The following is a 26,940-nucleotide window of genomic DNA, read 5'->3' as shown; positions in this document are numbered from 1 at the left end:
GAGGGTTTTCTGGGCAAAATGTCTTCTGGATTAAGGTTCAATCCAACTGTGCTCTACATTTATCCTGCAGCTCAGAATCTTAGAATGATGAGAGGTTTCTAAAAAGGAATGCTAACTCAGAATTCATAGCCCTGTGCATGGCTTCTTGCTTGCGGGACAAATGAGAGACAGATCTAAAGTCATACCTAACTCGATTATGATTTATCTTCTAACATTAGGTCTGAATATAGCCTTCCAATGACATTGAATTTATTCATTTAATAAATAACCATAAACGGAATTTTTTTTGCCTTATCTTTGTTGTATGTTTATATGCAGTTTGTTCATGTTTTCTTTTATAACAATTTTAGATTTACAGAATTAAATACAGCACAGAATTACCCACACTCAATTTCCCCTATCATTAGCACCTTACCTTAGAATTGATCACAGTGATGAACTGATATTGATACATTATAATTAACTAAAATTCACACTTTTTCAGAGTTCTTAAATGTGTCCTTAATGTTCTTTTTTGATTTGAGGGTTGCACCCAAAATTTATCATATTATGTTTAGTAGCCATGTCTCCTTAGAATCCTCATGGCTATGACAGTTTTTTAGACTTTTCTTGTTTTTGATAACCTTGATGTTTTTTCTTTTTAATTTAGTCAGATATTTTGTAGACAGAACACTGTATAGTTTGTCCTCAACTTACAGTGATTCAACTTATTTTTCAGCTTTAAGATGATGTGAAACAATATGAATCCCAGAGAACCCATACTTCAACTTTTTTGATATTTATCTTTTCCCAGGCTAGTGACACGTGGTACCTCTTATACTCTCCCTTGGTGCAGGGCAGAGGCAGTGAGCTGCTGCTCCCAGTCAGACACTTGATCACAGGGTAAACAATAGATACACTTATAAGCATGCTTCCTTCATAGCTCAGTCGGTAAAGGATCTACCTGCAATGCAGGAGACCTGGGTTTGTTTCCTGGGTTAGGAAGATCCCCTGGAGAAGGAAATGGCAACTCACGCCAGTATTCTTGCCTGGAGAATCTCATGGACAAAGGAACTTAGCAGGCTACAGTCCATGGATTTGCAAGTTGGGTATGACTTAGCAATTAAACCACCACAAGCATTCTATACCTCTACAACCATAATATTTTTTCACTTTTAGTACAGCATTCAATAAATTATAAGACATAGTCAGTTTATTATAAAATAGACTTTGTATTAGTGGTTTTAAGGTTTTTGTTTTTAATCTTATTATACCTTTCTCAGTCTGCTCTGAACACTATCTTCTGGTGGAATATTCTGTAGTAATCTCCAGTAAACATAACAATATCATTTCCACCTTTTAATAGAATGTGATCTATCAAGTGACATATTTGGAGGCAGGGGAGGAGAGACAGAGGACTAAAGTGCTAAATTTTGTTTATGTGTAAAGGGAACAATTAAATCAAATGACTTTTCTGAAAGCTTATATGAAGATGAACCTTTTGCCATAAGGAAATGAGTAAAAACAAAGAATCAAAATTTAATTAGGTAAAATGGCAGATAGTAAGAAACAAATTATTGAATATCAGAACTAAATGCAAATAAGAATCCTAATAAGATTCAAAAATTTGTCTGTGGTAGGTAATCTATGCAAACTAATATAATAATAAATGTCATATTGAAAATAAAAAGAGAATAAATAGAAAAAATTGAGTCAAAATTTAGCCATCCCAAATTTAACCAAACAGCAACTTAATGCATGGAGAAGTATGGAATAAGAGTGTGCTATTGTTACAATTTCTTAATTTTTCCAGGAAAGAGGCAAAAGAAAAAAAAAAATACTAAATATGAATAGTTAGAAAAGGAGTGAGTCAAATGTGAATGCATAGCTTTATTTACAGGTAATGAACAAAAGTAATGGAATAAATGAAGAGCAAATAAATAAAAATGATGATTCTTGTTGGCAAATATCTTATTTTTTTAATGTAAAAAGTAGCTAGGAATTAAAGAAGAAAGAGGAGGAAGACAAAGACAAGAAAGAGGAAGGAGACAGAAGAAGCAATAAAAAGAGAAGAATGTGGTAGAGGAAAAAGAGGGAATGTGAAGGGGAAATATAAAAATATAACCAGAAAAAATGTGTTAGGACAAGTATATAACAGTTCAACTATTCCTTTGAAATTCATACTTATTTTAGAAATTAAAATTACCAAATATTCTCAATTATATGTTTTCTACTATTGGAAGTTATAAAATAGACAGCTACTTAGCAACATTGGATATATAGTCATTCCTGGATACCAAAATCAGTGGATACTCAAGTCTCTTACATAAAATATTGGTCTTCTATATCCTCATTTCTCATCCCAAAACTCAGCCATCCATGGATTGATCCCTGAGAATCTATTCCCTGGGAATCTATATCCCTGGGAGCCTTTGAATATTCAGTTCAGTTAAGTCGCTCAGTCGTGTCCAACTCTTTGTGACTCCATGAAGAGCAGCACACCAGGCCTCTCTGTCCATTATCAACTCCTGGAGTCCACCAAAACCCATGTCCATTGAGTTGGTGATGCCATCCAACCATCTCATCCTCTGTCATCCCCTTCTCCTTCTGCCCTCAATCTTTCCCAGCATCAGGGTCTATGCAAATGAGTCAACTCTTAGCATGAGGTGGCCAAAGTATTGGAGTTTCAGCTTCAACATCAGTCCTACCAATGAACAGCCAGGACTAATCTCCTTTAGGATGGACTGGTTGGATCTTCTTGCAGTCCAAAGGACTCTCAAGAGGCTTCTCCAACACCACAGTTCAAAAGCATCAATTCTTCGGCACTCAGCTTTCTTTATAGTCCAACTCTCACATCCATACATGACTACTGGAAAAACCAAAGCCTTGACTAGACAGACCTTTGGTGGCAAAGTAATGTCTCTGCTTTTTATTACGCTGTCTAGTTTGATCATAACTTTTCTCTCAAGGAGTAAGAGACTTTTAATTTCATGGCTTCAGTCACCATTTGCAGTGATTTTGGATCCCAGAAAAATAAAGTCTGTCTCTGTTTCCATTGTTACTCCATCTATTTGCCATGAAGTGATGGGACCAGATGCCATGATCTTAGCTTTCTAAACGTTGAGCTTTAAGCCAACTTTTTTACTCTCCTCCTTCACTTGATCAAGAGGCTCTTTAGTTCTTCTTCACTTTCTGCCATAAGGGTGGTGTCATCTGCATATCTGAGGTTATTGATATTTCTCCTGGCAATCTTGATTCCAGCACGTACTTCCTCCAGCCCAGCCTTTCTCATGATGTACTCTGCATATAAGTTAAATAAGCAGGGTGACAATATACAGCCTTGACGTACTCCTTTTCCTCTTTAGAACCAGTCTGTTGTTCCATGTCCAGTTCTAACTGTGGCTTCCTGACCTGCATACAGGTTTCTCAAGAGGCAGGTAAGGTGGTCTGGTATTCCCTTCTCTTTCAGAATTTTCCACAGTTTATTGTGATCCACACAGTCAAAGGCTTTGGCATACTCAATAAAGGAAAAATAGATGTTTTTCTGGAACTCTCTTGCTTTTTTGATGATCCAGCGGATGTTGGCAATTTAGCACTGACTATAAAATGATGAGTTCTGTAATAATAAGCCAAGTGTAAGCAAAAGTACTTCATAGCTCATCAATCTTATTTAAATAGAGAATAAAGTAAACTTTGAGAAAGAAAATAATAAGGAATTACTATTTAAGCAGTATAACATTAAATTTGAATATGTAGTGATTATAATATAAATTGGTACTAAAAATTCTGAAATGTATCTTAAGTGTGGGAAATTCAAGCGAAGTTATGTCATAATGTAAAAAACATAATGATATGTCTATTTTAAGTTTTATTGAGATATAATTCACATACCATAGAATTAATCTATTTAAATGAATAGCTCATGAAATGTTTGTATATTCGTTAAGTTGTGTAGCCATCATCATGATAAGTTGTAGTATTTTCATACCCCCTAAAGAAACTCTGTACATGTTACCAGTCAATTCTCATTTTCACAAACCTCTACTTTCACCCCCATCCTAGACAACAGCTACTTTCTGTCTCTATGCATGCATGCTATGTTGCGTCAGTCATGTTCGACTATTTGCAACTCCATGGACTATGGACCACCAGGCTCCTCTGTGTCCATGGGATTCTCTAGGAAAGGATACTGGAGTGGGTTGCCATGCCCTCATCCAGGGGATCTTTCAGACCCAGGGAATGAACCCATGTCTCTTATGTCTCCTAAACTGGCAGGCAGGTTCTTTACCACAGTGCCACATGGGAAGCCCTTCTGGTCTCTATAGATTTACTTATAATTGGTATCATAAAATGTATTGTTCATTGTGATTTGATGTTATACTTTCCATAATGTTTTCAAGGTTCATCCAAGTTGTAGCATGTATCAACATTCCATTCCTTTTTATTGTCAAATAATAATCCATTGTGAGGATATACTATATTTTGTTTATCCATTCATCATTTGATGGCCATTAGAGTTGTTTTTTCTTTTTGACTGTTATAAATTATATTACTATGAACATACACATACTTTTTTTTGGTATGACTGCATATTTTCATCTCTTGCATTAGAATTGCTGGTTCATACAATAGGTCTATAGTATACAGAATTACCAAGCAGTTGTTTATTAAGTTGCCACATCATTTTATATACCAACCCAGCAATGCATGATTTTCTCGATATCCTTGTTAGCATTTGTTAACTATGTTTTATTTTAGCCATTATATTGGCCATGAAATAGCATCTCACTGTGACATTTAATTGTATTTATCTGGTGGATAATGATGTTGAGCATCTTTTCACATGCTTAGTTCAGTCAGTTCAATTGCTCAGTCATGTCTGACTCATTGTGACCCCGTGGACTGCAGCACGCCAGGCTTCCCTGTCCTCACCAACTCCCAGAGCTTGCTTAAACTCATGTCCATTGAGTCGGTGATGCCATCCAAACATCTCATCCTCTGTAGTCTCCTTCTCCTCCTGCCTTCAATCTTTCCCAGCATCAGGGTCTTTTCCAATGAGTCAGTTCTTCACACCAGGTGGCCAAAGTATTGGAGCTTCAGCTTCAGCATCAGTCCTACCAATGAATATTCAGGACTGATTTCCTTTAGGATGAACTGGTTTGATCTGCTTGCAGTCCAAAGGACTCTTGAGAGTCTTCGCCAACACCACAGTTCAAAAGCATCAATTCTTTGGTGCTCAGCTTTCTTTATGGTCCAACTCTCATATCCATGCATGACTACTGGAAAAACCATAGCTTTGACTATATGGACTTTTGTCAGTAAAGTAATGTTTCTGCTTTATCTAGAATGATCTTGTGGAGTAGGAAATGGCAACCCACTCCAGTATACTTACCTAGAGAATCCCATAAACAGGGAAACCTGGCAGGCTACAATCCATGGGGTCACAAAGAGTTGGACACAACTGAGCGGCTAAGCAAAGAATGATCTTTAATTAGGGTCTGCATATTTTCCAAAAGTGCTGGAGATATTATATATATTCCATTGCAAAAGTAGTAGGAGGCCTACATATTCTATTGTTTACTATTGCATTAACCTGCACAAAGTTTATGTAATTTTTCTGCATTTTTTTTGTTTCTTTTAAGTCAGGTGTTTTGTGAGCTAACATTTCCTGAATGGTTTCTTGTCTCCTCCCTCTTTCCCTCCTTCCTCTTTTTCTCCTTTCTTTCTTTCATCTTTCCTTTTCTTTTTCTCTTTCTTAAACCTATTTTTAGGCATTTCAAACTCCTAAAGTGTGAACTAATATGTAATCTACCATTTGGGCCTAAAACATCTCTGGCCTTTCATAGCAAAGTTTTATCTGTACTGTATGATTTTATTTCATTAGAACTTCATGTATTTGGATGGTAATAAGCAACACAGAATCTTAAAAAAAATAAAAATCAAAACCAAAACATAATATCAAGTCACAGTTGTTGACTTTGCTTTGATAAATTGACATTAGTATTAGACCAAAACAGAGAGTGGAAAAGAAGGAAGAGTCAGACACAGAGTTGGATTTCTTTCAAAACTGAGATTCTGTATGATACTGTATGATATCCCATTTTTCCAGTCCTAGTATCATAATAGGAAAAGGGATAAGTAGGCAAAGCATAAACTTTGTGGTCATTGATTAAATTATAGAAATTCAAACTATTTTTACAGTTCACAAAATTGAACCATGTATGACATAAGCAAAACAAAACTAATCATGTAAGCATGAATTGGCTTGAAATTATGGGCCATAAAGGGGTCCGTATTAAAGTTTATAGCAAGGCTATTCCCAGATGTCATCTGTATCAGTATTCTCTTTTATTTACCTGTTTATTTTTTTTATTTTTGACTGTGCTGGGTCTTCACTGCTATGTGGACTTTTTCTCTGTTTGCCGAGAGTGGAGGCTACTCTCCAGTTGCCATGCATGGAGCATGGAGGATTCTGGTGGCTTCTTTTGCTGCAGAGGACTGGCTCTAGGGTGCAGGAGCTTCAGTAGTTGCATCATGTGGGCTCAGTAGTTGTAGCTCTAGGCTCTATGGCACAGGCTCATTAGTTGTGGTGCACAGGCTTAGTTGCTCCGTGGCATGTAGGTTCGTCCCTGATCAGGGATTAAACCCTTATTTCCTGAGCTGGCAGGCGATTCTTTACCACTGAGTCACCAGGGCAGGGCCGCCCTGGAAGGGCCTCCCTGGTAAAGAATCCTCCTCTAATGCAGAATACCCCAGTTCGATTCCTGGGTCTGAAAGATCCCCCTGAGGAGGGGATGAAAATCTACTCCAATATTCTTGCCTGGAGAATCCCCATGGACAGAGGAGCCTGGAGGTCTACAGTCCATGAGGTCTCAACGATTCGGACACAACTGAGCGATTCAGCACAACTCAGTACAGCACTAGAGCAACCCTTGTTATGCTTATTTATTTCTGTTATTTGAGTTTTAGTCACTGTAATTACAAGAAAATTACATAAAGTATAAGGATTAGAACTTCTTTTTTTTTCACTCTGCAGGTGATAGGACTATCTATATAAACAATCATATAATAATCTAATGAACAAATATAAAAAATAATAAGTATTTCAATTAAGTGCTTTGTTATAATATACAGATATCATAGATTTATTTTTTACTAGAGTGATAGTAAGGAAAATAACATGGAATAAAATATCTCATTCAGAGCAGTAAGAAAAGTGTAAAAAAATAAATAAATAAGGAAAAATTTGAACTATGCAGTAGCTATGCTTTTTAAGACTCTAAACTGTACAGTAGAGATTTGCCATGAACTTGGGCTCAGGAGATTATATATTTTAGACCTACTGTTGCTGCGGCTACTCCAGAAGATCTTCCCAACCAAAGGATTGAATCCACGTTTCTTGCCTCTCCTACAGTCATGAAGATTCTTTACCACTAGTGCCACCGGGAAGCCCTTAGACCTACTAAATTTCTCTAGATAAAATTCACTAAATATATGACTTTCCATTATAGAACTTAATTTACATAAAATTTAACAAAATGGTTCTGTAGTACTTCTGAAAGAGTATACTTGCAAATACTCTGGAAGATTTCAAATGGAAGAGTAATGAAGGAATTTATCCTTTAGATGTCAAATGTATTTTAAAACCATAGAGTTCAGATTATACAACATAAAATTAAAGTAGGTTATAAACAACATGTGAAAGGATAATTTCTTTCTGTGGTTGTTTTACTTCTAAAATATTTTAACGTGAGATTCTTTTAAATATTGACCTAAAATTCAATGGGAATTTTTGAAAAAAGCTGTACTACAACAGAGGCATGTATTTATAGACAGGTTAAGTAATCGTTTATTTACATTGAATTAATATATGAAAGTAATTTTTCTTTGTTTTTCTATTAGCTGATTAGATCTGCCATTATATCTTACTGCACAGTCAAAATATACTAAAGGGCAATTAATATAATCTGATTAAGATTAATATAATCTGAATTTTTAATATTTAGCAACTTTATTAACTTATAAAAATAAAATTTATTTTGTAGAATCTTAATAAATGCTTAATTCTGGAATAACAATAGATATATATATATATAATAGCTGCAAAGAAAATACCAAGTGTTCTGATGAACCCCTTATTCTGTTTGTTTGACACTATAATAGTTTACCTTCACACTTCAACACTAAGAAATCAACTTTGGTATATTGCTATTAACTCAATTCCAATCTGTATTCATATTCATATTCACTTTCACTAATTTTTCTATTGATGTCCATTTTATATTCCAGAATACCACATTGCACTTATTTGTCAAGTTTCTGGGTTAAACTCCCCTGTACTGTGCTACTGTGCTTCAGTCGTGTCTGACTCTACGTGACCCTATGGACCATGGCCCGCCAGGCTCCTCTGTCCGTGGGATTCTCCATGCATGAATACTAGAGTGGGTTGCCATCCCCTCCCCCAGGGGATCTTCCCAACCCAGGGATCGAACTCCTGTCTCTTATATCTCGGGCATTAGCAGGCGGGTTCTTTACCACTAGTGCCACCTGGGATCTCCCCTGGTCTATGACAGTTTCCAGTCATTCCTTGTTTCTCATGTCCTTGAATGCTTTAAGGACTGCTAGTCAATATTTTGTAGGTTTCTCAATTTGGGTTGGTCTGATGGTTTCTAATGATTAGACTTGGTTGATTAGTTTTAGGGAAGAATATCATAGAGATAAAGTACCTTTTTTTCCCCTTAGAGTTCTTATTATTTATATAATTTCTAAGGTTGTTTGATATCCACATGACATCATTGGTAGTTTTAGCCTTGATCATTTGATCAAGGTAGTATCTACCAGGTTTCTCCACTATAAAATGATTGTTTCCCCTTTTCAGTATCCTTTTATTTGGAAGTAAGTCACTATGTCCTGCCCATAGTTAAGGGGCAAGTGTTTAAACTCTACAACCTTAAGAAGAGAATATTTACATTTAGTATTTGAATTTTTTTTCTAGTGGATGATTTGTCTCTTCTCTCTTATTTACTTATTTTTTTTATAGTTTATAATAATATGACCTCCTTGATATTTATTTTATTTTTACCTTGCTAATATAATATTATGTCATTTATTATTGAATATTTTGCTCAGATTATTTCAATGGGACATTATTTCCATTGGGGAATCTTTCAGGTTGGTTCTAGTGCCACATTGACAACCCCATCCTTTTTGGTTTTGAGTACTATAAAATGCATCTCAGTTCTCTTAGAGGCTAGAGCTGGGTAATATATATATGATTAACAATTCATGCATATACACACATATCTATAATTGTTTATTATATATTTATCTGTATGTATGCACACATACACACACATCAAAAAATGAGTTTATATGGATGTCTCTAACACAGGGTCTAGACTAGCTTTCCTTCTTGTTTATTTATTTATTTTTTTTTATAAATTTATTTATTTTAGTTGGGGGCTAATTACTTTACAATATTGTAATAGTTTTTGCCATACATTGACATGAATCAGCCATGGGTTTACATGTGTTCCCCTTCCTGGACCCCCCACCCACCTCCCTCCCCATCCCATCCCTCTGGATCATCCCATTGCCCCGGCCCTAGCATTGAAACATGTATATTATCATATGTGAAACAGAACACCATTCCATGTTCGATGCATGTGACAAGGGCTCAGGGCCTTCTTGTCTATTTATAACTTCCCTCTCTGACAGTGAAACACTTAGCTCCCAGTATTCTTGTTAATCCATGCCACCATGAAATATGCACGTACCAACCAGAGTGCATTGCTTATGTTGAGGTATTCCTTTTGTTATTAACCTTAGAGTCTCCAGCCAAAACACCATTTCTCAAAATTACGTTAAGTTTCTGTATCTCCCCACCCTTTTGGTAGAGTAAAGTGATATATCTGTAATACACTTAGATTTATTTATAATAGTTGCATTCCATCCTAGTATTCTTCACCATTATTTACTTTTTTTTTTTTTTTGCATACATGAAAGATCACTTTTGGTAATAAGCGGTTCTGTGGGTTTGGACAAATGCCTGGTCATGTATCTTCCTTCCCTAGTTCTCCACCATTCATTATACTCTGGTAACCACAGATGATCTATTTTTTTATGCCTCTAATTTTACCTCTTTATTAAATAATAATAATAATATAACCTATCTTTATTTCCAGATAAAGTTTAGGTTCCCTTTTTATTATACTTCACTTCTCATCTCTCTCAGAAAAGAAGTTAGTGACTTTGGCATTTACTAGAAAACACAATTACCAGGGAAAAGGAGGCCTTCTATATGTAGGATGCAGACTGAAGCACTGAGAGTTTTCCAAGGATAGAGTCTGAGTGGGATGGTTTGTTCCAGTGGGTTGTTTCTCCTTGTTTAAATGTATGAAAATTTAAGATCCAGTACTTTCACAAGGGGTTAGAATCACAGCAGGTCTTTTGACTGCCTCGTTTTAGAATTGAGGGCCTTAAGAATAGGGAAAAGAATTCTGAGCATCCACCAGCACAGTTTACCAAAGCAGAACATTGGGATTTCAAGCCAAAGCTTTTTATGTAAACCCTTTGCTCTGTACATCACTTACCTATTGCTGAGTAACAAATTACAACAAATCTTAACAGGTTCAGTCCACAATGAATATTTATATTTTCACAATTTCTGTGCAAGAATTTGATGTTTACCTAACTGATCAGATTTGACATTAGCATCAAGTGCTGAAAGCCTCAAAGTTTTACATTTATCGAGCCTCAGCCAGAGGTTAGTGAAATGAAGTTATGGTTTTAGCAGCCTAGTAGCAGCCTAGTAGGCAAAGTGCTAGCTTTTATTTCCTAATATGGATTAATTTGAAGAAGAGACTGGCTAGTACTGGGATTTACATGGTTGTTTCAATATAATGTATTTCTCTGTGAAGGTGTATTGAGTTGTCTAGGACATCAGAAATTGTTTAAATCCCATGTCAAGTCTTTCATGAATATTACTTAAAAAGATTCAACTAATATGAAATAAACTTATTATAGTACCAAATATGTAAAAGTATTAAATATTTTTTTAAATTTTAAAATATTAAAGAAACAAGCTGCATACTAGCCCAAAACAGTTTTTTCCAGGAAAATTTATTTTCCAGAACATAAATTCAATGGTATTGAGAATCATATCAGATCAGTGATATCTGAGTCATGGATTGTGAACAGGAGAAAAAATATCTAATATTAGTCATTATCAAAACAATAGTCTATTTCAAAATACAGGACCTTTGGATTTTAACTAAGTTGACTTAAATATTTGATGTTTACTATGGCACTTTAAAATATCTGGAGGGAAAAATCCATATATGCAAATCATCTCCTCAAAAATGAAAAAAAGAAATCTTGTATAATCAAAAAATTTCCATTTTTCTTCTGAATCACATGTTTGTGCCAGGTAAGAGCTTCTCCGAGAATATGTTACAGTTTTAATCCTGGACCAGATTACTAATTAAGACACATTGTCTAATGTCCTCCTAAACATTACTATGCCTGTGTTTTCCTTTTATATTGGACTATTCTGGACACTGTTACCTTATTTTTAATTTCATGTGTATCCAATTTATGTCTTAATGATTCCTTATTTCTCTTAAGGAAACCTCTATTTGTAGCTTTTGTTCTCTCTTCCTTTATTTTGTCTTCATTCTGACAGTAAGACAGAATCCATCCTAGTCCTATGTTGATTTACTTGCAGACTTAATCTCCGGGGGCAGTGCTCCAATCTCAGGCCTTTTAAATCCCTTTCTTATCCTTTGGGTTTACAGTATTCTTATATTTTCACTAACTCAACTTAAGAACTTGACATATTTTCACAATAATAAGAGCCACCATTTCTTTTCATTTATGTTTTAGTAAAAATTTAATATCTTTTCATGGGAAAACTCATGTTTAGGTCTCAGACATAATTTATAAATCTGAAATTAACTTGACACGATGTATGACACTGGTTCTCATATCTGAGGACAACTTCATGAATCTAAGGTGTATGCTTTCTGTTCCCTTTCCTGACTTTTAATCCCAAATAGCACTGCCTACCTAGAAGCACTACAAAAAAGCTAGAAGCTCACACATAATTGCTCTATGGCAATCCATTCAAATCGACAGCCTGGAAAAAAGTAGCATTTGTTTTGTCTAACAATGCATAAGGAAGATTGCAGTCAGCATTAGCATCTCCTGCAATAAAGGTAAAGGTACAAACATACAGGGGCTTCTCTGGTGGCTCAGACAGTAAAGAATCTGCCATCAATATGACAGAACTGGGTTCGATCCCTGAGTCAGGAAAATCCCCTGAAGAAAGGAATGGCTACACACTCCGGTATTTTTGCCTGGATAATTTTATTGCAAAGGCCACTACTATTCGTCTGAATTCACCAGTACAGTCACCAGGCTATCTGAATAAGGTCCAGCAGTGCATACCTCAGTTGAAGCTTTAGGTACCACATACCCCTCTCCCAAGAGAGAAAGATCCTACACCATTATGGGATTTATAATTTAGAGAAAGAAGTAAATTCAGTATTCTGCAAGGCAGACTGACTCCTAAGAAGTAGCAAGGGAAGGGTGATTAATTATTTGGCAATTTTTTGATGAAAACATTAAATCAAATAAAGGAATATGGCAATATTAATAAAGTCAGAGAAGGGATAATAAAGAACAGAATGATAAAGTATATTTTTAGAGTAATTCAGGAAGATATAGTAAGACAATTTAATCAGAGAAAGAGTTCTGTGATAAAGCTCATATATCCTGACATATAATAGGTATTAAACAAATTTTAGGTTTTTAAAAATTATACACCAATATTAAAACCTATGTTTTTATTTTTAGTCAAGATACAAAGTCAGAATGTACGTTCTGTGAAGTTTCCTACACCTTGAGTGACCCTATTGTTACCTATCTTGGCTAGAAACACTGACTCATTAGATCCATGGTAAATAAAATGAATTTACAAACAAAAAAAGAATTTCAGCAGTCACAAAAACCTTGATTAACAGCCAGAACCACTGAACACTAGCTTAAATTCACATATATTTGCCACACCTTCCTCTGCCTCTATTTTCCTGCCTTGTCTAACATTATCTATCAAATGAACACCATGCGTAAGTGGTATGTTGAGGAGTCCTTGGTAACAGTTCCAGCAGTGCAATAGTAGTTGCGGCCTAATATAGACATTTTCATCCTTTTCTTTTTACATAGCGTACTGTGAAAATGGCGTAGAAGCCAAAATAATGATCTAATTGGAATACTGACCAATCCTGAACAAATACTCTCATTTAAATATCACTTGAAAATACACAAAATTTCAGGGCTCAAGTAAATATAAAATAGGTACAGAATACATTGCTTCACAAATTTATAGTCTTATTGCTGTTGGGCCACCCCATCAGGAATGTACTACATTATCTCAAGCGATTGAGAGAGAAAAGGTGTGACTCTTAAACTATTTTAAGAGGAAAAACTCATTACAACAATTTTGCACTTCTGTCTCCTTATTTACCCATGGTGACTGAGAAAAAGAGAAAATGGTCCAAATTAGTATAAGTCAGATGTTATCTGAGGAAGAAGTTGAAATCATTCACCTATTTTAAGAGACCAAGAATCAGTACAGATGGAGAATCAGTACAGATGGTGAGGTGAGAGAGGTAAGACAGGGGTAGGGGGTTAAGAGGAGCATGCTACAGTGTATGCATTAAATAAACCAAAAGAATGTATCATGCAGTACAAGCAATACAGCCAATATTCTATAATAACTGTAAATTGAGTTTAACTTTCTTTTTTCATTTTTTTCTTTTTTTGTTTTGTTGTTTTCTGTCAAACCTCAACATGAATCACCCATAGGTATACATATACACCCTCCCTCCTGAACGTCCCTCCTATCTCCCTCCCCATCCCACCTCTCTAGGTTCATACAGAGCCCCTGTTTGAGTTTCCTGAGCCATACAGCAAATTCCCATTGGCTATCTGTTTTGCATATGTTAATGTAAGTTACCATATGTTACTCCATGTTACTCTTTCCATACAACTCACCCTTTCCTTCCCTCTCCCCATGTCCATAAGTCTATTCTCTATATCTGTTTCTCCATTGCTGCCCTGTTTATAAATTCTTCATTACCATCTTTCTAGATTCTATATATGTATGTTAGAATACAATATTTATATTTTTCTTTCTGATTCACTTCACTCTGTATAATAGGTTCTAGATTCATCCACCTCATCAGAACTGACTCAAATGTGTTCCTTTTTATGGCTGAATAATATTCCATTGTGTATATATGCCACCACTTCTTTATCCATTAATCTCTCAATGGACATCTATGTTGCTTCCATGTTCTAGCTATTGTAAATAGTGCTGCAATGAACAATGGGATACATGTGTCTTTTTCAATACTGGTTTCTTCAGAGTATATGCATAGGAGTGGGATTGGTGAGTCATATGGTGTTTTTATTCCTAGTTTTTTAAGGAATCTTGATACCATCTTCTATAGTGGCTGTATCAATTTTCATTCCCACCAACAGTGCAAGAGTGTTCCCTGTTCTCCACACCCTCTCCAGCATTTATTGTTTGTATACTTTTTGATGATGGCCATTCGGACCAGTGTGAGGTGATATCTTATTGTAGTTTCGATTTGCATTTCTCTAATAATGAGCAATGTTGAGCATCCTTTCAGGTGTTTGTTAGCCAAATGTCTTCTTTAGAGAAATGTCTGTTTAGGTCTTTTTCCCACTTTTTGATTGGATTGTTTGTTTTTCTGGTATTGAGTTGTATGAGCTGATTATATATTTTGGAAATTAATCCTTTGTCAGTTGTTTCCTTTGCTATTACTTTTTCCCATTCTGAGGGTTGTCTTTTCACCTTGCTTATAGTTTCCTTTGCTGTGCAAAAGCGTTTAAGTTTAATCAGGTCCTGTTTGTTTACTTTTGTTTTTATTTGCGTTACTCTAGGAGGTGGGTCATAGAGGATCTTGCTTTGATTTATGTCATCGAATGTTCTGCCTATGCTTTCCTCTAAGAGTTTTATAGTTTCTGGTCTTACATTTAGGTCTTTAATCCACTTTTTTGAGTTTATCTTTGTGTTTGGTGCTAGGAAGTGTTTTAATTTCATTCTTTTACATGTAGCTGTCCAGTTTTCCCAGCACCATTTATTGAAGAGGCTGTCTTTGCTACATTGTATATTTTTGCCTCCTTTGTCAAAAATAAGGTACCCATAGGTGCATGGGGTTATTTCTGGGCTTTCTGTCTTGTTCCATTTGTCTATATTTCCATTTTTGTGCCAGTACCATACTGTCTGGGCTTTCCTGATAGCTCAGTTGGTAAAGAATCCACCTACATTTCAGAAGACCCTGGTTCAATTCCTGGTTCAGGAAGATCCCCTGGAGAAGGGAAAGACTACCCACCCCAGTATTCTGGCCTGGAGAATTCCATGGACTATTCCACGTGGTCACAAAGAGTCAGACACGACTGAGTGACTTTCACTTTCACCAAAAAATTTTGATGACTATAGCTTTGTGGTATAATCTGAAGTCAGAAAGGTTGATTCCTCCAGTTCCATTCTTCTTTCTCAAGACTGCTTTGGTTATTTGGGGTCTTTTGTGTCACCATATGAATTGTGAATTTTTTTATTATAGTTCTGTGAAAAAATGTCATTGGTAATTTGATAGGGATCACATTGAATCTGCAGGTTGCATTTGATAGTATAGTCATTTTCACAATATTGATTCTTCCTACCCAGGAACATGGACTATCTCTCTTGTTTATGTCATCTTTGATTTCTTTCATCAGTGTCTTTTAATTTTCTGTGTACAGTTCTTTTGTCTCCTTAGATAAGTTTATTTTCAGATATTTAACTCTTTTTGTTGTGATGGTGAATGGGGTTGATTCCTTAACTGCTCTTTCTGATTTTTCATTGTTAGTATATAGAAATGCAAGTGATTTCTGTGTATTGATTTTGTATCCTGCAACTTTGCTAATTTCACTAATTAGCTCTAGCAATTTTCTGATACAATTTTTAGAGTTTTCTATGTACAGTATCATGTCATCTGCAAACAGTGAAAGCTTTAATTCTTTTCCAATCTGGATTCCTTTCATTTCTTTTTCTTCTCTGATTGCTGTAACTAGGACTTCCAGAACTATGTTGAATAATAGTGGTGAAAGTGGACACCTTCATCTTTTTCCTGATCTTAGGGGGAATGCTTTCAGTTTTTCACCATTGAGAATAATGCTTGCTATAGGCTTATCATATACGGCCTTTACTGTGTTGAGGTAGGTTCCTTCTATGTTCATTTTTTGAAGAGTTTTAATTATAAATGGGTGCTGAAATTTGCCAAAGGCTTTTTCTGCATCTATTGAGATTATCGTATGGTTTTTATCTCTCAATTTCTTAATATGGTGTATCACATTGTTTGATTGGCATATATGGAAGAATCCTTGCATTCCTGAAGTAAATCCAACTTGATCATGGTGTATGAGCTTTTTGATGTGTCGCTGAATTCTGTTTGCTAAAATTCTGTTAGAGATTTTTGCATCTGTGTTCATCAGTGATCTTGGCCTGCAGTTTTCTTTTTTGTGTGTTGGCTTTGTCTGGTTTTGGTATCAGGATGATGGTGGCCTCATAGAATGAGTTTGGAAGTGTCCCTTCCTCTGCAATTTTTTTGAAAGAGTTTTAGAAGGCTAGGCATTAGTTCTTCTCTCAATGTTTGATAGAATTCTTCTGTGAAGACATCTAGCCCTGGACTTATGTATTTTGGGAGACTTTGGATCACAGCTTCAATTTCAGTGCTTATAATTGAATTGGTCATAATTTCTATTTCTTCCTGGTTCATTCTTGGAAGATTGAACTTTTCGAGGACTATGTCCATTTCTTCCAGGTTATTCATTTGAGTGCTAAATAGTTGTTCATAATAGTCTCTTATAATCCTTTGTATTTCTGCATTGCCTGTTGTAACCTCTTCTTTTTCATTTCTAATTTTGTTGATTTGATTCTTCTCTCTTTTTTTCTTGATGAGTCTGACTAAAGGTTTGTAATTTTTGTTTATCTTCTCAAAGAACCAGCTTTTAGTTTTATTAATCTTTACTATTGTTTCTTTAATTTTTTTTACATTTATTCCTGCTTGGATCTTTTTGAGTTCTTCCCTTCTACTAATTTTGTTTTTTTTTGTTGTTGTTGTTCTTCTTTTTCCAGTTGTTTTAGATATAAAATTAGGTTGTCTATTCAATGTTTTTCTTGTTTCTTGAGGCAGGATTGTATTGCTATAAACTACCCTCTTAGAACTGCTTTTGCTGCATCCCATAGGTTTTGAGTTGTCATGTTTTCAATGTCATTTTTTCCTAGAAGTTTTCTGATTTCCCTTTTGATTTCTTCAGTAACCTTTGGTAATTTAGAAATGTGTTGTTAATTTCCATGTGTTTGTGTTTCTTAAATTTGTTGTTGTTGTAATTGATATCTAATTTCGTAACGTTGTGGTCAGAGAAGATGCTTGATATAATTTCAATTTTTTGAAATTTACTGAGGTTTGATTTGTGACCCAAGATGTGGTCTATCCTGGAGAATGTTCCATGTGCACTTGAGAAGGTGTATTCTTCTGTATTAAGATGGAATGTCCTGAAGATGTCAATGAGATCCATCTCATCTAATGTATCATTTAAGATTCGTGTTTCCTTATTAGTTTTCTGTTTGATGATCTGTCCATTGGTGTGAGTGGGGTGTTAAAGTCTCCTACTATTATTGTGTTACTGTCAATTTCTCCTTTTATGTCTGTTAGTGTTTGTCTTATGTATTAAGGTGCTTCTATGTTGGGTGCATAGATATTTACAATTGTTATGTCTTTCTCTTGGATTGATCCCTTGATCATTATGTAGTGTCCTTCCTTGTCTCTTGTAATCTTTATTTTAAGGTATCTTGTCTGATATGAGGATTGCTACTCCAGTTTTCATTTGCTTCCCATTTTCATGAAATATATTTTCCTCTCACTTACAGTCTATATGTGTTTTTAGGTCTGAAGCAGATTTCTTGTAGACAGTATATATATATGGGTCTTGTTTTTGTATACATTCAGCCAGCCTGGGTCTTTTGGTTAGAACATTTAATCAGTTTACGTTTAAATTAATTATTGATATATATGTTCCTAATGCCATTTTTAAAATTATTTCATGTAGATTTTGTAGATCTTTTTCTTCTCTTATATTTCATGGCTATATAAGTCCCTATAACATTTGTTGTAAAGCTGGTTTGGTGGTACTGAATTCTCTTAAATTTTGCTTGTCTAAAAAACTTTTTATTTCTCCATCAATTTTGAATGAGATCCTTGCCAGGTACTGTAATCTTGGCTGTAGATTTTTCCCTTCCAACACTCTAAATATATCCTGCCATTCCCTTCTGGCCTGCAGGGTTTCTGCTGAAAGGTCAGCTGTTACGTGTATGGGGTTTCCTTTGTATGTTACTTGTTTCTTTTCCCTTACTGCTTTTAACACACTCTCTTTGTGTTTAGTCTTTGTTAGTTTGATTAGTATGTGTCTTGGCAAGTTTTTCCTTGGGTTTATCATGTATGGGACTCTTTGTGCCTCTTGGATTTCATTGACTCTTTCCTTTTCCATGTTGGGGAAATTTTCAACTATAATATCTTCAAACATTTTCTCATACCCTTTCTTTTTTTATTCTTCTGGGAGCTCTATAATTCAAATGTTTATGCATTTGATATTGCCCCAGAAGTCTCTGAGACTATCTTCAGTTCTTTTCATTCTTTTTACTTTATTCTGCTCTTCAGAAGTTATATCCAGCATTTTATCTTTCAGCTCACTGATTTGTTCTTCTGCTTCAGATATTCTGGATTGATTCCTTCTAAAGTATTTTTGATTTCAGTGATTGTACTGTTTTTCTCTGTATGTTTATTCTTTAATTCTTCTAGATCTTTGTTAATTGATTCTTTCATTTTCTCCATTTTGTTTTCAAGGTCTTTGATCATCTTTATTATCATTATTCTGAATCCTTTTTCCAGTAGTTTGCCTATTTCCTCTTCATCTATTTGGACTTCTCTGTTTCTAGTTTGTTCCTTCACTTGTGTATTTCTCTGCCTTTTCATTATTATTTTTTTTTTCAACTTATTGTGTATGAGGTTTCCTTTTCCCAGGCTTCAAGGTTGAATTCTTTCTTCCTTTTGGTTTCTGCCCTCCTAAGATTGATCCAGTGGTTTGTGTAGGCTTTGTATAGGATGAGATTTATCCTGAGGTTTTGTTTGTTTTTCCTTTTATGGGCAAGGCTGAGTGAGGTGGTAATCCTGCCTGCTGATGATTAGGTTTGTATTTTTGTTGTTGTTGTTGTTTAGATAAAACATCCTGCACAGCATGCTACTGGTGGTTGGGTAATGCTGGGTCTTGTATTCAAGTGGTTTCCAGTGTGTGAGTTCTCTTTGATACTCCCTAGGGTTAGTTCTCTGGTAGTCTAGGGTCTTGGAGTTAGTGCTCCTACTCCAAAGCCTCAGAGCTTGATCTCTTGAGGCCAGAGTGAATGCTGCATGCTCTGGATCCAGATCATGTTCCTTGGTACTAGGCTTCCTTCATATTTTCCTAGTTACCCGTGTTGGAGAAAAACTGTCTGAAGCAAGGTCCTGGAGTGACATCTCACTGAGTAGGGCCTTAACTTTTTAAAATTGTGAATCACTATTTTGCACACCTGAAACGTGTATAAAATATAAATCAATTATACCTTAATTAAAAAAATATCTAAAGAGATATCCCGTGATGTAGAGGTTAAATGCATAGACTCTGTAATTGGAGAGGCATGATTCAATCCTGGCTATTACACTTGTAATCAGTGTGAAAGGGTGCAAATCACCTTTCTGTCCCTTAATTTCCTTATCCATCTAATGATGGTATCTGCTTCAGAGTAGTTTTATGTTGAATAAAATAATGTCTCACACACTTAATGCTAAGTGTTTGAGATTATTTTTGCACAAATTAGAAGTTAATTTTTATCCTTTTTCTCTCCAGCAGAAGGAGAATAGAGAATTCACATATCTGAGTTGAGTTCTTATACCTTGTGAATCAGCACAATGGTGGGAACACCTCATTCTCATGGGTTATCCCTGGTTTGCACCATGGTCCACTTCTCCAATAGATCTCTCTTTACTTAGTCACTCTTCACAAAATTATTGTTCAAGCCTGTACTTAATTTGTATTGACTATTGCGAGATATTTTATTGAAGAGTATTATATGCCATTGTTATTGTTTAGTCATTGAGTTGAGTCCAGCTATTTTGCCATTCCGTGGACTGTAGCCCACTAGGCTCCTCTGTTCATGAACTTTCCCAGGCAAGAATACTGGAGTGGGTTGCCATTTCCTTCCCCAAGGGATCTTCCCAACCCAGGAATCAAACCTGATTCTCCTGTGTTGGCAGGTGGATTCTTTGCCACTGAGCCACCAGGGAAGCCTTAATATATGCCATTGCTATTCAACAAAAAGTTCTTCAAAAGTCTCTGAATAATTCTCACTAACCATCAATAATCATGATGTGTTAATTATATCATTTTCTGCCTTTGATTTTCCCCCCTTCTAAGGGCTCTATCTTTACTTTCCTTAGATGCTCCTGGAAAATCTGAATTTCTCACTTAATTTTGAAAATTAATTTTTTGTGTGTGTCAGTGTTTTTATTTCCAAGCCATGCCCTATGTAATATATTTTAGGAGCTATTTAGCAACTCAATGTGCTTTTCTGAGTTAATGATAGAAGATAATTGTTTTAGAGTAAAAAAGTAATTAAAATTTACTGAGCATTTGTCAATATTTCATTTCAACTTTAAACAATAAAAATAAGAAAAAGTGTGATATTTGGAAACAAAGTAATATTGCAAGAATAAACATCTAAAAAGTGGTGGGTCCAAAATCAGGACACACAGTTTATATATTGCACTATGTTGAAATCTCCCTTTATTACTTCTATACATATAACTTTTTTCTCAAATTATTCCTTTATGCTTTTTCATATATATAAATATATGGATATAGATATAGATCTTACCTTCAGAGCTGTCTTAGGTTTAACATGATGATACTGTGTATTGAAACCATTCAGGAGAAAAAATCTATATATATATAATCAGTGGCTGTGGAGTGACTTTACCCCTCTGTGTTTCTCTTGTTTAATTTTGAATGTTGAACTGTGTGAGTGGCAGTGTGAGAAGGAACTTCACTTACTTCAGAATAATTGGTATGGAGTAGTTCTTTGCTCATTCATGGGAGGCGTGATTTACTACATAACTTGAGGGACCCAACCAAAAAAAAAAAATCAAGGCTCTGGCTGGGGGCAAGAAATCAGTTTCCTTTTCCCTAGAGTCCACCACTCTGACACTTTCAGTCTCCCAAATGGATTGCAACATCCAGGAGGGGTGTACTAAGTGCCTGGATAGGGAGTAGGTGAGAAGCCCTCACTAAGTCCCCCTGGAAAGCACCATGGAGCTGCCTGCATGAGTCAGGGATGGACAGCAACTTGCCTAGACCCAGATGCTGCAGGGTTCTCATTTAAATCTGACCCTTCCAACTCCCATTCTGCATTTTTTGATAGGATTCATTTATAAAACACACAAAGATAAAAATTTCAAAACAATGACTACCAAATATTCAACTCCAATCACAACACACAATTTTGAGTGCTAGATCCTATGCAAGTTCACTGCTCCATGAAGCCAAACTTGATGAGAAGAACTGATGGAGTTAAACACTGTTCTTTTGGACCGGTTATACTGCTGTCCATAACTTACCCTGATTTCTGCTTATGAAAATAAAGAGAGCTCAACATTTCTCTAGTACACACCCACCTGGGGCCTTACGCTCAGATTATAGAAGGACTGGAGACTTGTTGTGAAGATAACTGCCTAAATAGGAACACTGGAGGATAAAAAAAAAAAGAGAGACAGAAACGGTGAAAGAAAATGATATTCTAGGTCAAGTAAATGGCATGATAAAAACACCAAGAAGGGAAATATAAACCATACTTTGGGGAAAAAAGGAACATTGACATGTATTGTTGAATTAAACAAGAAAGGTAAAATAATAGTGGGAATCAGATTGAAAAAGTAGATTACTTTGATTGTAAATCATTTTCACTCAACTTAAAGACTATTTGAAACTCAAAAGTGATCTACTAAAGGGAATTATATGGCCTGATATTAATTGGTTGATACAGATTTCAGTTTTATTGATAAGATTTTTTGTTTTGTTTCCTCTCTTAGCTTATTAATAACTACCACTGTGGCTGGACTGACCTTATAGTTCTTATTATGATTTCAAGATACCCTTCAGCAATATCATCAAGAAACGTTGAAAAAATAAAGGTTAATTAATTATAATGAAAGTGAAAGTCAGTCATTCAGTTGTGTCTGACTCTGTGACATGAGTCCACAAGACTCCTCTGTCTATGGATTTCTCCAGGCAAGAATACTGGAGTAGGTAGGCCATTTTCTTCTCCAGGGGATCTTCCCAACCTAGGGATTGAACTCAAGTTTCCCACATTTTAGATAGATTCTTTACCACTGAGCCACCAGGGAAACCCAAAGTGTTAGTCAGTCAGTCATGTCCAACTCTTTGAAACCCCTTGAACCCCACCAGGCTCCTCTATCCTTGTAATTCTCCAGGAAAGAATAACAGAGTGGGTAGCCCTTCCCTTCTCCAGGAATCTTCCTGACCCTGGAATCAAACCCAGGTCTCCCACATTGCAGGCAGACTCTTTACCATTGAGGCACCAAGGAAACTCTGATTAATTATAAGACCTAGAAATTACACAGTGCAACTGGAGCCACACAGCAGGGAGTTGGGAGTGAGAAATGCGGAGAGTGAAGGAGAATCAGAGCTAGAGTAGGTAAAAGAGTGCACTGGTCTGAGGTTCTGCTTTTATTGGGGATGAAGATAATAGTCTAGAAGTTTTGTGGGCTCACCCTTTATTGCTGAATTTAAAACAAAAGTGGTAATTTAAAGTGTGTGTGTGTGTGGGGGAAACAAGTGGCCCAAATGATCAGTTATGGAACTCAACCAGGATTTCTAAAAAAATAAGCCTCAGTGTTGAAAGGTGGCCTGGTACTTAATCTAGTCAAGTTTCTGGGGATGTAGATATTTATTTTAGATAGCTGACTTTGGAGTAGATAGCCCTTGAAGTGGTTGCCTCAGGAATCAAAGTTTAAGCTAGGCACTTGCATCAAAAAGAACAGAAAATACTCCCTTTGGCAGCACATATACTAAAATTGGAATGATTCAGATATTAGCATGGCCCCTGTTCTAGGATGACACACAAATTCATGAAGCATTTCATATTTTTTCAAAGCAAGATCCTCTATGACACACCTCTTAGAGTAATGCAAATAAAAACAAAAGTAAATGAGTGGGACCTGAATTAAACTTAAACACTTTTGCACAGCAAGGGAAACTATAAGCAAGGAGAAAAGACAACCCTCAGAATGGGAGAAAATAATAACAAAGGAAACAACTGACAAAAGGTTAATTTCCAAAATATATAATCAGCTCATACAACTCAATACCAGAAAAACAAACAACCCAATCAAAAAGTGGGAAAAAGACCTAAAAAGACATTTCTCTAAAGAAGACATTCAGATGGCTAACAAACACTTGGAAGGATGCTCAACATTGCTCATTATTAGAGAAATGCAAATCAAAACCACAATGAGATATCACCTCACACTGGGTAGAATGGCCATCAACAAAAAGTCTACAAACAATAAATGCTGGAGAGGGTGTGGAGAAAAAGGAACACTCTTGCACTGTTGGTGGGAATGTAAATTGATATACAGCCACTATAGAAGATGGTATCAAGATTCCTTAAAAAACTAGGAATAAAACTACCACATGACCCAGCAATCCCACTCTTAGGCATATGCTCTGAAGAAACCAAAATTGAAAAAGACATACATATCCCATTGTTCACTGCAGCACTATTTACAATAGTTAGAACATGGAAGCAACCTAGATGTCCATTGACAGATGAATGGATAAAGAAGTGGTGGAATATATACACAATGGAATATTACTCAGCCATAAGAAGAAGGAATACATTTGAGTCAGTTCTAATGAGGTGACTGAACCTAGAACCTATTATACAGAGTGAAGTGAGTCAGAAAGAGAAAGATAAATACCATATTATAACACATATATATATGGAATCTAGAAAAATGGTATTGAAATATTTACTTACAGGGCATCAGTGGAGAAACAGCCATAAAGAATAGACTTATGGGCATGGGGAGAGGGGAGGAGAGGGTGAAATGTATGGCAAGAGTAACATGGAAAGTTACATTACCATATGTAAAATAGATAGCCAATGGGAATTTGCTGTATGGCTCAGGAAACTCAAACAGGGGCTCTGTATCAATCTAGAGGAGTGGGATGGGGAGGGAGACAGGAGGGATGTTCAGGAGGGAGTGTATATATGTATACCTATGTCTGATTCATGTTGAGGTTTGACAGCAAAGAACAAAATTCTGTAAAGCAATTATCCTTCATAAAAAGTAAATTAATTTAAAAAAAATACATGATTTACACTCTACTAATGATGGTTTGAGACTTCCTTGGTGGCTCAAATGATAAAGAATCTGCCTTCACTGCAGGAGACATGGGTTTGATCCTTGGGTTGGAAAGATCCCCTGGAGAAGGGAATGACAACCCACTCCAGTATTCTTGTCTGGGAAATCATATGGATATAGGAGCCTGGTGGGCTACAGTCCATGTGATCACAAAGGATCGGACATGACTTAGCAACTAACACAACAACAACAAATGATAATTTTAAGTTAACTCTGAAGGGTTACATGTCACAAACTCATTAGCTAAATTTCAAACTGTAAGTTGTGTGTTAGAGGTGGTAAACTAGAAATTAGGAACCTGAATACTAGCATTTTGAGAAGGTGGGAATCCCTAAATTCCCAGGTAGAAATAAGCCTTGTGGATAAGAATTTTGTGGAAGAATAAAAGTGTAAATTTTCAAATTTATGGGAACCAACACAAATTACATGAGAAAAAAAAAAAGAAAAATTCAGTGTTAAAATTAGAGAATGTGTTGAGAATAAAGTCAAACACATAACTGCAAATTTTGAAGGACATTTTGAAATTTCTGACACAGGAATCATATGGTGAAGGAGATCAGGATCCCTTCATATCTCAGTCTTGATGAGCAAATGCTGAAGGCAAAGTCAAGGTAGACCAGTAGAAAAAAAAAAAAAAAAAGAGATAATTTTAAGTAAGACTGGTTTAGTAGTTTGGCAAAACAGAAGCCACATGCAGCCGTGTGCAAGTAATTGTAAGATTGGTCAGAGCACACAGGGAAATAGGGAAATAGACACACATAACTCAGAGAGTAGATTTTTTTTTAATTGATATTTTCACCATTGTGATCAGTGTGTTCTTTCAAAATTAGAGCTGGAAAATCACCAAATGAGTGGGGTATTAGACTCCTCCAGTGTGGCAGAACTTTCAATACATCTTCATGGTAGTCCTGAAATATAATCAGACCAGAAACTAGTAAGAACTAAAGTTTCTTTCCAGGGACAACAATTTATACCAAAAGAATAAGTATAAATTCCTCTACTGGAGTTGTAAGTTCCAAACCAACTACCTTATGGATTTGAGTGATTAAAACTATAAATTGAGCTAGTCTTATATATCTACTTTCATGGGCCAAACTGTGTCTTCCAAAACTCATGTGTTGAAACCCCTGTCCCCAGTACTTCAGAATGTTGTTTGGAGATCGAGGACATTAAATAGGTGATTATGGTTATATGAGGTAATTAAGGTGGTCCCAATCCAATATGAATGATGTTCCTATAAGAGGAGGTTAGGACACACACACACACACAGAAGGAAGACCATATGAAGGGAGAGGGAGAACAAGAATATCTACATGCCAAAAAGAGATGACTCGGAAGAAATCAACTATGCAGACACCTTGCTCTCAGACTTCTAGCTTCTAGAACTGTAGGAACATAAACTGATGTTGACTAGGCTACCCAGTCTGTGGTACTTTATTATGGAAGCCCTAGAAGACAAATATATCCTTCCTATATAAATTCTAAGAAAGATTTATCAATTATATCTAGAAAAGTTAAAGGGGGGTCCAACTGATATTTGATTATGCCAGTTTAGAAAAACACATGTTTTGAATATACTTACTTACATTCAAATATGTATAAATAGAGGAAAATGCCATGAAAGAGAAGTTTCTGAAGAGATAAGCAGAATATATAATTGATGACTATACTTTTTTCAGATCAATTCGTTAGTTAAATTAGAGGCAACAGCTAAAGAATGCTTTCTTTGAAAATTAAACAGCTCTTTATGAAATAAATATACACCAAACCTTAAGCAATCTGTCTATATCCTTTATGTCTAAATAAGAAACCTATAACTATAATCACACGAACCTTGAGATTTTCTAACTCTTTAATATTAGTTTGAATTTTAGGAGTTTTTCAGTATTAATAAGATGCATTTTAATGGTTAGTTCATTTTTAAACTTGTTTCACAGCTGCTGCCCACTTTACATTTCATTTTAAAATTTCTTTCTCTGTTCTCCTTACTATGTCCTAACATTTCATTTATTCTCCATAAATATCATTTAAACAAGTATAATGGTAGAAATGATTTTTATTGCAGATATGGGACAGCAGATGATGACAATAGATGTGGCAAGAAAAAAAACATACTAAACATGATTGTCTTAAAATTAGATCTTCATTATGCATAAAGGGTAATTTAATTTTTTTCCTGGTTTTCTTATGTCCTGTTTTGCTACTTTACCCTTGCCACTTAGGATAACTTGCTTTAGCACCAGCTGCCAGCTTCCCTCCCTCCATCTCAAACAACAGCAACAACAACAAAAACAATAATTTCCTTTTTATTTCTAATGTAGAGGAATTGACTTTTCTAATGTAAATATCTCTTATC

General features: G+C 35.5%; 1 protein-coding gene, 1 long non-coding RNA gene and 1 other non-coding gene across 4 annotated transcripts in view; 2 read left to right on the top strand and 1 right to left on the bottom strand.

Moving 5' to 3' along the window:
* LOC145519862 (uncharacterized) overlaps positions 1 to 26,940 on the top strand; it is a 279,023-nt gene that overhangs the window by 205,468 nt on the left and 46,615 nt on the right. The gene's annotated exons all lie outside the window — the stretch shown is intronic.
* LOC145521693 (U6 spliceosomal RNA) lies at positions 23,202 to 23,305 on the top strand. Its single transcript, XR_014065589.1, has one exon. It is a non-coding gene; the product is annotated as a U6 spliceosomal RNA (small nuclear RNA).
* The window catches only part of CYLC2 (cylicin 2), a 35,615-nt gene continuing 34,022 nt past the window's right edge, over positions 25,348 to 26,940 (bottom strand). For both annotated transcript variants that reach the window (XM_081524553.1, XM_081524547.1), the window contains one exon: positions 25,348 to 25,492. The gene's annotated coding sequence lies outside the window, so the exon portion shown is untranslated. The remainder of the gene's footprint in view (positions 25,493 to 26,940) is intronic.

This window comes from Giraffa tippelskirchi, chromosome 1 (genome assembly GCF_054371585.1).
Source record: "Giraffa tippelskirchi isolate mGirTip1 chromosome 1, T2T-mGirTip1v1.2.pri, whole genome shotgun sequence".
In the NCBI taxonomy this organism is placed as follows: domain Eukaryota; kingdom Metazoa; phylum Chordata; class Mammalia; order Artiodactyla; family Giraffidae; genus Giraffa; species Giraffa tippelskirchi.
This window is presented reverse-complemented; position numbering and strand designations above follow the sequence as displayed.